Genomic DNA, 15,016 nt, shown 5'->3' on the forward strand with positions numbered 1-15,016 from the left:
CTTTGCTTGAGCATGGGGATGAACAACAGGGGCATCATTTTTCCTCTGTTTCTTACTGGCCCCTGCGCCAGTTTTCCCCTTAGCTTTACGTTTTAGTTGGGGCGCCTCCTCTTCCTCCTCCTCTTCCGCGAGCTCCAGCTCGTAGTTTTCGAGCGCATCTACAACACATGCAACAGAAGTGTTAGCAAAATTGGGTAGTACAAAGGAAATTGCATAAGTACAAAGGCTTACCAGGCGCATCGCTGTCAAAATCGAATCCCAGATCAACAGGGATGAACATGTCATCAAAGCGATCTGGGAAGCCCACCTCCCCAGCGCCAAGCGCGACGGAGCCATCCTCCACTTGATCATCATAAGCGGCGTGGATATACTCCTTGGTGACTGCACAAAACAAGCCAAGTGATATCAGCAAAAAGAATTATATTCGCGCATATAAAACAAAAGCAATGAGATAAACTTACACGACCCGTCGACTTGGATAACGGGCTCAAGCGCGCTGTCCGCCCACCTCTTGCTCATACCAACCCCCACCAGCGCCTCCTCACAAATTTTCCTGGCGGGGGACGGTTCGCTGGTCAGCTTCTTAACCCAGGCGCCAGTTGGGTTCTTGAGGACTCCCACATCCGCAGGCGCAGAAGAGATCGAGCGCATGGTCATACGGATGGGGATCACACCAGCCTTTATGTAAAAGAACCTCTCAGACCAGTCGTGAAGGCTCTTGAATGAAACAGTGGAGCACTTCACCTTCTGGTTGCGAGGAATAAAGGAAACCCAATTGTCTTGGATCTTGGCTTTATAAAAATATTGAAAGCGCCGAGGGGTGGGCTCCTCGCGCTGGGATTTGCACATGAACTCAAAGTGAGTCATGCGCACGAGTCCAAATGGATGGACTTGGGATATATGAATCCCATAGAACTTCAGCAGTGCACCCACAAACCTTGTCATCGGGAGACGAAGGTTGCAGTGGGTGAAAAAATGGCTATATAGGGATATATAGCCGGCAGGCGGGTCCGCCGCCGTTTGCCCGGCCTCAGGCAACATGCAGCCAAACAGGGTGGGAAAACCCTGAGAGGCGATAAGGCTGTCAAGGTCAGCCTGCCTCAATTTGCAGGGGATTTCATTCCACCTCCTCACCGCCTTGGTCTTCCTTACCTCCTCCGATGTGGTTTCAACAACCCTCTTCCCTTTCCCCTTCTGCTTCAATGTCGACATCACCACAGACTTCACACGGCGTTTTCGAGAGACAATAGAGGTGATGGACGGGTCAGAAGAGTCTGAGCTATCAGACATACAACTGCAACAGCAAATAAACGAAGAATCGAAAACAAGACAGAAGACTCAAATCAAAGGCAGAAAAATTTAAACTTAACAATGATGAAGATGAACATAAAAATTTTTCTAAGGGCCTCCTTTTATAGGCCCAGGAGAGAGAAAATTGGCAACTGATCGGATTTCACGCGCCCCCACTCGCAGCTGTAAGCCAACCCGGGCGCGACACGTGTCCTTGACACTGTTTGAGGGGACACGAAAACGTAACGGAACAGGCACGGAGCAGAGACGCGCCCCCACTCGCGGGTGTAAACCAATGAGAGCGCGACATGTGTTCCAGACAGCTGTGCGAGGGGACGTGAAAGGCAACTGTAGCACCTCGAGCACACGAAACGTCTGACACGTTTCCGGCGCACGTCATCACCAACCAACCACGTGTTTGGACGTTTCGTTTTCAACCAAATGGATAGAACTTCGCGTAATGATGGAAACAACCAAGAAAACGACAAAACCCCACTAAAAAAGCAAACTGTTAGTCTAACATCTATCTTGCATCGCTCGCGAGAGAAAAGACACACATTAGACTGGGGGGGCTTGAAGAGGTATGTACCCGCCTTGACAACGAGCGAGGCGGGTCAACCCACAAAGATACAGAAGTGACTTGAAATCAAGACATTATGAAGGCACAAAGCCAAAACTTATGCGCATAGCGCATATCACGCATGCGCTCAAGCATCATATGCCCAGGCACCACAGATGCTCACGCATGCGCCCAGGCATCATATGCCCAGGCACCACAGATGCTCACGCATCACCTATGCTCATGCATATCACATATGCGCGTGGCGCATATCACATGCTCGTGCATATCACATCTGCGCATGAAATATCTGCGCGTGAGAATAAAGAGAAGACCTCGCGCATCCTCAGGATAGGCGCATATCACACATGCACATAATCAACCTCGTCCTTATCCAAATCAGGATTAGGGCAACCTTGATTGTGCACGTCAGACAACCTTCTAGAAGGTATCTTTTTAAGGAATAAGAACATGCTGATGTTGACAGCTGCCAAATGAAAGGTGGACAACTCAGCATGACACATGTGCTACCACGTGATTACAACCAATGAGAAAGCACCAGGTGTCTCAGAGGACACGTGGCGCAGAGCGATTGGAAGAGGCCAACAAGGCTGAGCCCAATCAGTGGAAGCCCTAGCACTATAAATGCAGCATCAACTCCACAAGGAGTTACAAAAAAACCAACACACAATCATACACATTGATTTCACATTGAAGCATAATCAATCACATTCACTCACTGACAGCCAGAGTCAGTTACTTTCCCAATCATACAAAGTAACAGAGATTTTCAGCTATCAGGAAGACTCTAAAAAATTCCCTTACACACACAATATTATCTTCTCCGACAGATACTTATTCTCACGCCGGAGGGTTACCCCAAAGAGGACCCCTCTGTCCCTTTCTGAGGGGTAAGTTAACGGCGTTGTTCATTTTGTAGGTGGATGAACACAAATCCAGAAAAACCATCGGTGAAGAATCATAATCACACCCGAGGAAAGTAGATCGTCTACCAGTGAGTCGATCCACGTTTCTTCATTTTGTTTGTCAATTTCCTTCCATGAATTTTGATATATAGAATGACTGCTATTATCACATTAGGATATTGGTTCCTTGTTTCTGTCCTAGGTCCTAGATGTGTTTGTTCAAGTGTGCCGCTAAATGTACCCTCCCCTTTCACAAACTTGGGATGGGGCCACCATGAAATTTTTTTCGAATAAATTGGATTTCCTATTCTTTTGCAAAATAAACATGGGTTCAACTAGAGGTGCAAAAGTTCAATTCCTGTAACGGAACTAGTTCTGAACCTTGGACGCCAATGGAAAAATTACCAGTTTTACACAAACCAGTCCTATTTGGAACCGAACCTTCGGTTTCATATTAGTTTGAGATTACTAGGCGACAACCAGTTTGAAATCGTTTTTCAGAAATAGTCTGTAATCGGTTCCTAACCATAAAATGAAATTTTTAAGATAGAGTCGTTGGCCAATTGCTATAATTCTGCTAGAGCCTTGTTTTGACTGTCTATTTAGGTTTTTTATCCTTTTCCCCGTGTGCTAACATAAATAGATTTTGTTTATTTTGGTTTAATCACAACTCTCATAGTTCTCTTAAATACAAACAAAATGCTCAAAACTTTCTCAGAAGGCTTTTGGGAGCCCGAAAGCTTCCGTAGGTGTTTGTTCTTTGTCAAGTAACACTATTGCCAAAGTTATTCCTACAACGTGAAACCCAACTATTTGGGAACATTTTGATTTAGAGTTAAGTGTCATTTTAGTACCTATGGTTTGAACAACTACGCAACTTTAGTACCTTTTTTGAATTTTTCGCAACTGGCTACCTCACTTTTCAAAAATTGGCCGTTTTAGTACTTTTTGGTAACCCCGTTTACTTTTTCCGTTAAGTCAAGGGCACTTTAGTAACTTTGTTATTTTTTTTTCTTTACATAAAATTCCACCATAACGGGTTTCTTTCAAAAAGTCAAAATCTTGAAGCTTGGGTCAAACCCTAAACCTAAATCACAGTCAATCCAATCCTTGCAAATTCCCCAAATTCATCAACAACCATCCACCCTTCGCCCATTAACTACCGTTAACGACCATCCCTGCATGCTCCACTGCTCTCCAGCCACCATTGGACATTGTTGTAAACGGAGCACTAGAAGAAATACGCTTACAACTTAGTCGGAATTTACAACATTGAAGACGGTAACGACAGCAGGCGACGATGGTGGCTGGTGGCGTTTCAGGACGGAGATGGGGGTGAAAATGGTGGCTGGTGGCGGTACAGAGAGATGGGGTTGGTGGCTGGTGGCGGTGCAGAGAGGTGGGGGTGAAAATGGTGGCTGGTGGTGGTAACGACCTCAACCGCATGAGCAAACCACCATGGCAAGCAAGCTTGTTTAAAATGTGCCTGAGGTGAAAGAATGGCTGAATGTGATTAGGGTTTGAATGATATTAAAGGGGAAGGGAAGGAGTTTAAAAGAAAATAAATAAAATAACTAAAGTTACCATTATGCCCTTGACTTAACGGAAAAATTAAACGGGGTTACAAAAATGTACTAAAACGACCCATTTTTGAAAAGTGAGGTAGCTAGTTGCGAAAAATTCAAAAAAAGTACTAAAGTTGCGTAGTTGTTTAAACCACATGTACTAAAATGACACTTAAATCTTTTGATTTATGTGGTATGTTAACCGATCCAAACAAAGCTAGATGCCAAAATTGGGTTTTTTAAGTCAGATCCAAAACTTAACTTTTAAAGAACATTAGAGCAATATCGAAAATTGGTGAAACGTACTCTTGCTCAAGGCCAAGCAACAATGTCAAATTGATGGCATGGATATAATTGGAACTACTATGTGAATGTGACGGTGGTTCATCTTACGTCGAACTATTACATGATTCAAAGGGTTTTAACAACTTGCTCTTGACGTGTCTTATCTAAAAAAACTCCAATAGCGTTATGCACATGTAAGTAACCATGAATCTTGAATATATTACATTTAAATGGATAAGTGTAACCCTTTAATAAAATAAAGTATTTAAAAGTAAAATAACAATGTTGAAGAATATAAATTATATATAGATAAACAATCAAATAACTACAGTCAATTTTCACTAAAAAGGTATGTAAATGAAAGAACAAAGGTGGCTCATGAAAATTTTCACTACTAGAAAAAGAGATGTTTTTCTACAACCGAATTATAAGAAATTTGTTGGAAAAAAATTAGTTTCTAATAATTTTCTAACGAAAAATTTGTTGGAAAAACACATGCTTAAAAATCGTTTTCAATCGTTTTCCAACAACTTTTCTTACAAAATTGCTACAAAAACAAGTTGTTGTAAACTTACTACAACTTTCCTACAAAAACTATTCATAATGTTTATTAGATGATAGTGTAGCAAAGTTTGACCTTATTTTTTTGTTGGAAATATGTTGGAACTGCTTGTCGTAGGAAATTTATAAGAAGTTTTTGTGAGAAAATGACTTATTTTCTAGTAGTGTTTGAAAACTTTATCCTATCAATTCTTCTTACTTAAATTCGAGTGGGTTGTCAAGTTTAGTCTTTAAGCATATTGACTAGATTTTGTGGTTTGAGATAGTGCGTTTGACTAAATTTGAACTTTAATTAACTTGCTGCAGGAACCTTGGGCGGAACATATTAAGTGGCTCGATGTTTCCAGAAATTGTACACTCACTGAAATGCAGCATTTGTTAGTAAATCTTTAGAGCAATTGTAAGTGTATTATGTTGTCGTTTAAAGGGTTACATCCGTAAATTCGCATATACAATAACTAAGATTTGATTTTATATTTGTTGGTTAATTAGGCACATAGACAACAATTTAGTTAGTGGGCTGATTCCTCAAGAACTATCAAACTCGATTCGGGAAGATCTGTATTTAGCTTTTCAGTTTTCACTGCCCAAAAACGCAGAAATTAGTATTTATTTATTATATGTGTTTTTGAATTAAAGTTAGAGAAAGTTTAAGGAGTATTTGATGTTTGTGTATAGGTTCGGACGGTAATAAGCGCGTGTACAAACCAACAACATCACAACGGTATCGCAACAAGTGAGTCAATTGTGTGCCAATGTCGAGTGAATTAATAAGAACAAAGGCGGGCCGAGTCAAGATATTGAAAATGAAGATATAGATGAAGGTAGTGAGTGATTATATATAAACAATTTGATGGTTTGTGTATAGCAATTATCTAAACATTTGATGGTTTAACGTTTGTAATTTGATAGTTGTATAATGATTTGTAATTTAACTGTTTATTATATTATACACTAAAAAATTAAAATCATTTAGTTTCACAACAGTCTTTTATTTTTTATAAAACCTAGAAAATTACCAAAACAAAAAGTAAAAATAAAAAAAACTGAAAACCCTTAGAGACGAATGTCGCTAAAGAATGAATCTGTTTTGTTTTTAAAGTTGTTCTATAAGTCATCGCAATTGGTAAATATATATTTTACTAAAAAATTTATTTTTTATCCTCAAAATGTTAGCGACAAAAACCTATAGAAAACAAGTCGCCGCAATATGTGTATGCTATAGCGACGACCATATAACGATGACCTCCAAGCCTATAGTAACATCACTTAAGCGACGACTAGATTTGTGACGAGTTTTTGTCGCCATAGGTTATCATATCAGACAGAATTTCTTGTAGTGACTCTCCAATAGCTTTATGCACACGTAAGTAACTACTAGTTGATGAGCCCGTGCGTTACGGCAGGAATGCAAGAAAAATTAGGTCGGTTCTTAGGGGTTAGTTTGTTATGCTACTGACATTTGGTACCGCCAAATTTGTAAATATAATTTACAACACATAAAATAAGAAGTTCATATAGCAACATTAGCATGCCCATTATAAACTGATCCTTTTCCCCTTATGAACCGGCCACAACTCGAGCCGGCTTCGCCCATAAGGCTAAAGGGTATACACCAGTGGGCAACCCCCACCAGTCCTGGGTGGGAGCCACATGGCAACCCACCTCTACCGGTCTCACTAGAACAACCCCCCCCCCCCCCACCATTACTGGTCATGCGTGACTTGCCATATTGAGCATCGTCATGCGCGCAATAGGTCATTTCCTTGCTATCATGTGGGGCCCACACGTGGAGATTGGTGTGTTTTGAATATTATATAAATTAAAAGAAAATGGAGAATGAGGGAGAGTGGTGTATATCATTGGTTGAAGGGTGATGGAGAATGATGGGGGAAGCTGACGTGGCGCTGATGTTGCGAATGAGAAGAATGAGGGAGAGTGACGTATACCCCTTAGCCTAAGAAAAAATGGTTCAAAACACACTAAAAATGTCAGAAGGTTTGAAATTAATATATAGATTTACTAATCCATATTATATTACAATATTAATATGGTCTGAAAGAATTATACCAAGGAAATTGCAAAGCAAAGCAAATGAAAATGGTTTACAAGGAAATTGCAAAGCAAAAGGCTAATGAATAAGTACAACTACATATTACAATATCATAACCTAAGTTTCTAATCACCTTCTGACTTCATTAGCTTTTGCTTTGCAATTTCCTTTGTTTTCTCAACCTGCAAACAAGTTTATCCTAAGTAATTACAGATCAAGAAACTAAAGAAATAGAAAATTATTAGAAAAACTATATTTTTTTTTTGAAAATAAAATCACCATGACCTTATCCATAACAGATTCCTTAATTTGCATTTCCCTAGCCCTCCACTTATCGTGAACTTAGCCAAACTATTCACGTTCAAATTGTAGAAAACTACCACCGAAAGATGAAAGATAAACAATTAAAAGAGAATGAAAATTTAGGTATCACTTTTGCAAGCATTTGAACGAACGCTCCCTTTCGTTTCCACCAAATTGGTTTCTATTGTGTTATTGCATCATCGAAGAACATTGTATTTGACATAGATCACCTCAAATACTCCATCACCAACCTCAAGAATTATATTCATGATCATGAAAATGTAATATCATAAACATGTTTAATAATATGTGTACAAAAATCAAGATAAATAGATCTGCATGAGAAAGAAACATTAATTATTGAATTCATAATGCATAAAACTAAACCTAATTATATAAAACCAACAAGCAACAAAAACACCCTCTTCTCTTACAAAAAGATTATTACCCTAAATTCTCTCACCAAAAACATCAAATGTACCACCTCTTAGATCCTCTTACATGCAACTCCAAAGTGCTACCGCATTAAAATTAATGCTATTTAACCAACTTCTTGAGCAGTTGGATGTGTGTTGAAGCACCGACAAGCATCACTTCATCTAGATTAAATAAAATACAATACAATCATCGGTCTCCGTATCAAGTTTATCTTCACCAAAGTCTTTATATATCCGCTGAATGTTTAACCATTTCTTCATCACCATTGTGGCCAAAATGGCTACAAAGTACAAGCAAACATAAAATTCACAAAGTGTTTCCCTTTTTTCCATGAAAGTAACAACTCACAAATATTACTCAATACTCAATAGGTACCTCAGATGGCCTTCTTCCTCTCTAGCTTCTCATAAAGTTTTTTTTGGCTTGAAATACATGTGGGATCGGATACCCTTTCACCAAATATTAAAACCAATAATCATGGCAATATAACACCATAATACAAGTCTGAATAATGCCCTTTAATTATGGAAACCTGTGCGCAGCTACAAAACATGTGTTTATTGTACATTTTCACTAAGCTAAGAAACGAAATAATGACAATAAACACAAAGTAATGTTCTTTTTAAAGTAATCAACACATTGTAATCGAATTTAAAGAACAACATACACATATTTGGTGACGCAATTTCTAAAAAAATAATTCAAAATATAAACAAACCAAACTGCAACACATTTGCAAACGGTTAAATTGCACCTTTGGAAAGTTTCAAGCTTAGAGTATAGGTCACCACATATTAGTTAAAACTAAGTGCAATTTTGGTATAACAAGTAATTCATAATGCAGGTTAATTTAATTAAGGAAATTTTCAAAAATAAATAAAAAATACACCAACATGACCAATTAGGATCTCAGGAAAAGGGAAAACAAAAAAACGGGAAAGTGGCACGTTAAAATAAATGACCAAAGCAGGATCGGTTCAGTTTATAAACGAGCCAAGCTCGAGCCCACCTGGATATCCATGCACATTTTGTTATACGAAAACAATGAAAACACAATTTTAAATCATTGTATTAAAAGATCTAAGACAAACTTCAACCATGATCCTACTTTTTGGTTAATTTTATAATTTTGATCACTTAACCCGTTGAAATACAAATAACCCAAAATGCCCATTAATAAGTAAACGGGCCACAAGTCATCCAAGAAAGAATATATATATACCTCGAAAGATATTCCAAGACCTTCAAACACGTGGGTAAAGATTCCTAATAAGAAAACCATGAGAGCAAATGAAACCAAAGCATCATTACAAGCAGAAATAGTTGCAGAAACTTGATTCATGGCCTATTCGATCATACTTCAAGAATTGGCCTTGTTTATGCACTAAATTTTCTTAAAATTAGGACTAATAATCAACACTATCACTTGAATGTAATTCCTTATATTTATTTCTACTTAAAACTAACTGAACTAAATAGCTTTACATGATACATTCGCATAAACATCATCAGAAAATGATAGGCAAAAATGTTGGTTTTCTCCTGATTCTCTTTGCTAACAAGAACAATATCTAGTGCTCCCTGAAAAACAAAAACTTTACAATGAATATCAATATAATCCTTCTTTTACTGAAAAAAAGTGAAATGAGAGAAAAAGTACAACATGGACCTTGCTTTGGTGTTAATTGCACCAAAACCACCATAAGCTATATGCATCATGGTTGAAGAGAGGTAAGTATGGTCCACATTTTTATTTGCATTTGGTATGTCCAGTTTGAGTTTGGTGGAACATGACAGCTTGTCCCCAACGCTCCATCTTTCCATGAAGATTTTCTTTGTTTGACACAATTCCTGTTTTGCAATTATTAAGGTATTAGATATGCACTCAGGGGGGGACGGGGCACCGCGTGATAAGCCACCCATCACGCGTGATGGCTCTTAGCACACCGCCGCCGGTCCTTTTGTCAAGCGTGAGGGGGAGTGTTGCGTGATGGCCATCACGCAAGTGATGGGTGTTTATCGAGGAAATGTATCATTTGGAAATGGGAGGGAGCCAGGTGTGTGATGAGAAATGAACACCACCACTAGTAGAAAATATATCTTTAGTGACACGCCAATCATGACACACAGTAATTTTATGACGTTGTAAAAACCGCGCGTCACTAAATATTGTCATCTTTTATAGAAATTTGAAGAAACGAAGACACACATTTGTTTGTCAATTTTTTAGTGTCATAAAAGGTTTTTTTTAGAAAAAAAACACGGACTACACTTTGAGTGTGTGTCAATTTTAAGTTTCACCTTTTAATTTTGGTTAATAAAAAAACTAAGTACAAAACCCCTCTTTCATCTCATCGACCTCTCATTTCTATAACCTAATTCCATTATCTCTCATCATCGATCTCTCATGGCTATAGCCTGATTCCATCATCCCGGTTATATCATCGCCATTGCTGACGTATTCGCCTCTGATCTGTTTCCGTCGTTGCGGTTTTTGTTTCGGACCGTTATTGTTTAGTGATCGTTCGGTTTCAGGTTCGTATTTAGTGTAATTCGATTCGGTATTGCAGCTTGAGTTGATTTGATTAGTTGTGTTTGATTTAGGTTATTTTGAAACTGTAGCATTTTGATTTGATTAAATGAGTTCGAATTAGGTTTTCGGAAACTGTTAGCATTTTGATTTGATTAAATGAGTTTGAATTAGGTTTTCGGAACCTGTATCGTTTAGAGATCGTTTTGATTCGATTAATAGTGTTCGTATTGTTCTTCCTTTAAAATTGACGCCACCTGTTACTTCAAAATTCATGGCTAGGTATTGTGAGTGTCAGTTATTGATTTGTTGTTAAGAGGCAAAATCACTATAGTTTGATAATTCTAAATTGTAATTGTGAAGTTGAATTGGTTGAAATTGTTTCATGCTTCTGATAGGTTGCAGACCTAATTAAATTAGCGAGTTTCTTGAATGTTCGTTGATAGATGCATTTGTATTGTACTTGATTAAATCAGTGATTTTTTCATTTTATGTATATGAATTATGATGTAGGAGCCGACTATGTGTTTGGCGAACTGTGGTTGCGACTTGCGACTCTTTGGTTGTGTAAGTTTTCATATTTTTGTTTTTGAATCATAAAGTTCAATTATTTCTATAAATGAGTATTTTTTTTTTAAATGTAACCTTTTCGAATTTATTTAAAAAATATTAGAAATATCAAATGTCTTTAACAAAGTGTACACTCCAGCTGACATGAAGGTTCAATTTTGGTAGTTACCCAAAGCATATGCATAGCAGCCAACCCATCAACTCATATGTCAATGGTAAAAACATCTCTAACAAGATTTTATTCAAGTACCTATGGAAATTCATGTTATTGACCTGTTTGTGATTCTCACAGGTTGTGGAATACACAGATTTGCATGGAAATGTCATCCATCATACACAAAGATTGGGTGTTCTCTGATGACCAAGTAGGTGCATTAATTTTTCCATATTTGAATAATGTCTAAGTAATCGAATTGAAATTTTATTGTTCTACATATTCTTAAGTTGGATGAACACTATCCCAAAAATATATAAAAAAATAATTCGAAGGTTAGCACATGATATTTGAGTTCAGGTTTATATATGTTTTTTTTCTATGTCCAAGTACTCGAATTGACATCTTAGCTTTAAATTTCATTTGTACTTGTGAATTAATTGGACAGTTATGGCATTTTGTATGATGTGGATATAGTAAAAAAAAGCTCCTTATGATCGAACGATGCCACGTGCAGCGAAGCGCACGGGTCAATTTACTAGTTTGATATATTTCTTAACATTTTTGTAGTGCAATGAACTTGTACGGTACACAAAGTGGATCGGGGGTAAAACTCAATTGGGTCAACGCTAGGGTGAGCATTTTATTCCATATTGAAATAGTAGTTTTAACCCCATTATATGAATCTATGTCACGATGCCTATTTGTAATGTATTTATGTAGTGTCCATGTCAGCCGGGAAGCACCGAATGTGGCTACTTTATGTTAAAGTTCATGAAAGAGATAGTTGATGAAGGAATTAAAATACTGGTCAATGACAATGTAAGTACAACAACTTTTTATATTTTCATTATTGTATCAGTTTAGTAAATTTATGAACCGGTTATAAATGGGCTTTGACTTTTGTTGACCAAACCGAACCAAAAGTTTTAAACGGTGGGCTTGTGAAAATGTAGAGTGGATGATGCAGGGAAACTGACTGATATTATATCTAGTTATTCATGTCACCAATTATGATACAGTGATGGAACTTTAAGGAATTAATTAACTGTGAAATTCAAAGTTAGCAACCCGATTTTAGAATTAAGAGGTTCTAAGGAATTACTGGATTATATATATTTATGTATGAGATGTAATGAAATATGAAATTAGATGTTACAGTAGTGATAGAGCTGATAATGTTTATGAATAATTAGTTGTTAATATTCACGATTTACTAATAATAATAATTGAATTCTGATTTAATTAATGATCTGTTTAGCAGGGAGAAATGTATCTGTTGAAGATGATAGTTAAATGTTATTATTATTATTATTATTAGTTATTTGTTAATTTTTTGAATGGCTATATGATACTTTAAATAGGATATTAATCTGATTTAACTAATGATGAGTTAGTAGGGAGAAATGTATTATGTTCAGAAGCAGTTTAGAAACAATAATAGAAAGTGAATCATATCTGTTGAAGATGATACTTAATTATTTTATTATTATTATTATTATTATTATTATTATTATTATTATTATTATTATTGTTATTTGTAAAATTTTTAGCTTACAACTAGTGCAAACAGACAAATTTACCCATATACCGTGGTGTGAACCAGTTAATTATTCAGAATGAAATTGTTTGACTTCAAATTTTATTTTGTGGATTTGACTGCAAATTCGACTAACGGGTCAAAACTGTAGTTTAATGGTCAAAAAAGAAGCTTTGACTGTTAAAAGTCAAACTGATCTGATAAATAAATCTTCAAATCATTTAAACTTTAGGTTTAACTAATCTAAATTTTTTCTTAGGTTGGAGGAGGGAATAATGAATACATGGATGCTGATATTGATGGAATTCGTGAAGAATGGTCGACTTTTGTGGCATCCTTTATTTACCGGTGAATGTTCGTATCGATGTTAATTAAATGTTAACTTTGAAATATTGTGAAGAATGGTCGACTTTTGAATGTTTGTTAGTATGTTGAAATATTATATGAAATGGATTATTTTGCTATATATGAATTTTAGTTTTATTATGAGACGCTAATTGCCATTATTTAATGTTGAAATTATAAATCTGTCAAAAACATTCTATTTTATAATACTTGAAACCATTTGCGTGTCGAAAAAAAGATGTCAATAATGCGTGTCATAAATGCATGTCATAAAAAGATGACACACAAATTTGCGTCATTATTTTTTTATGACATGACCTTCCTTGACACGAGATATCGTGTCATCTATCCCTTTAAGGAATATTTTCTAGTAGTGCATCCCTTGTAAAATCCATCACATGTGATGGATTTGGGGTTGATGATGTAGCACACCACCATTGGTGGTGGTGTGTGATGAGAAATAAACCACCCCGGTCCCCTCAAGATACCAAAAAACTATAAGAAGAAATTTGTTATGATGTCATCATCGTTAGTAACTAACATCAAATACTCACGGAACTAAAAAAGATGAATGTGATAAACTAAAAAAGTGAAAATGGACTTTTAAACAAAAAACAATGATTACTAAACACGAAAACGACGAAGAAACACATGCTCAAAATCGAATCGAACAGTAAATTTGAAGGAATTGTAAATGTAACTAACTGATATTTAGCGTTAGTCATGCCAATGGGCTTGCAAAATTACAAACTACGCTTAGCGACATTATATTTGCACTCATCAAATCAAACCCAAATCAAATCAAAAGGTTTGGTACTTAAAAAATTAGCAAGCATCACTTTGACTTTGCTGAAATAACAAATATTGCACTAAAACATGTTTGTGAAAAGACCATCCTCCATATCCACTAAAAAATTAATCCACTTCTTAATAAGAATACATAAAAGATCTCAATGGCTACAACAACTTCAAATCCCACCAGGTCCCCTATACAAGATAAAATTTGTAAAAAAAATTATTAGGGCTTACACTTGTTGATTTATGTTTATGTGAATATAATTTAGACACATATCATAATATCACACCTTCATTTTGTCATCAATCAATTTTTATAAAAGCATGAACATGCACCATAGCAACATAAAACCTAAAATCTATGCCATAAACACATACATGTAGGGTAATTGATGAATATATCAAATTTCTAATGTCTATGTGCTAATATATTCATGTACAAACTAAAATTAGGGTTTGCCTGAGCTTCTTTTGTAAGGCCTTTGGGTTCCCACTGGGCTTTCGAAGCTGGGTTGTTAATGGCCACAATTGAGAACGGAGAACATCAAAATGATTAAATTAGTAACCAATTTGAACATAATTGAATAATATAAGGTTGTAGATGAGATTACCATGATGTTCGATGAAGGTTTGAGACCCAAGTCTTCCTAATTTCTTAGTGATTACTTAAGCAGGTATATGATTCAATTAATATACAATAAGAGCTAGAGAGGAAGAGACACATTGAATGATCGACGTAACCGATGAATTGAAGTCGTCGGATGACTTAATTGAATGATTGTAACGATCGTCAGAGAATTGAAGGAACGATACTTCAACGGTGAAATATAATTAATATACCAGCATTCGATGGTGAGACAAAGTAAGAGATGAAAGTATGCATATATATATATATTATAATGTAATAATATTGATGGAATCTTGAATGTATTATCTATTTATTTATAGTAAAGAAAAAGTTATAATAAAGAAAAAGTTTGGTGTCGTAGACCATTAATTGGTCACATGGCACCAAACCATTGGGCCACATAATTGTTTTTCGTAATTTATTAATAACTAGGTAATTAATCCGTGTACTACACATTGTTATATATAGTAATAG

General features: G+C 36.2%; 1 long non-coding RNA gene across 1 annotated transcript; it reads left to right on the plus strand.

Annotated features, from left to right (window-relative positions):
• The first annotated feature begins 11,783 nt into the window (after positions 1-11,783).
• LOC143532429 (uncharacterized) lies at positions 11,784-13,260 on the plus strand. The gene is made up of 3 exons (XR_013135169.1): positions 11,784-11,868; positions 11,958-12,056; positions 13,034-13,260. It is a non-coding gene; the product is annotated as an uncharacterized LOC143532429 (long non-coding RNA).
• Positions 13,261-15,016: the final 1,756 nt, after the last annotated feature.

The sequence above is a fragment of the Bidens hawaiensis genome, unplaced genomic scaffold (assembly GCF_021521415.1).
Source record: "Bidens hawaiensis isolate Kalapana, Puna unplaced genomic scaffold, B.hawaiensis_p1.1 tig00009445_1, whole genome shotgun sequence".
In the NCBI taxonomy this organism is placed as follows: domain Eukaryota; kingdom Viridiplantae; phylum Streptophyta; class Magnoliopsida; order Asterales; family Asteraceae; genus Bidens; species Bidens hawaiensis.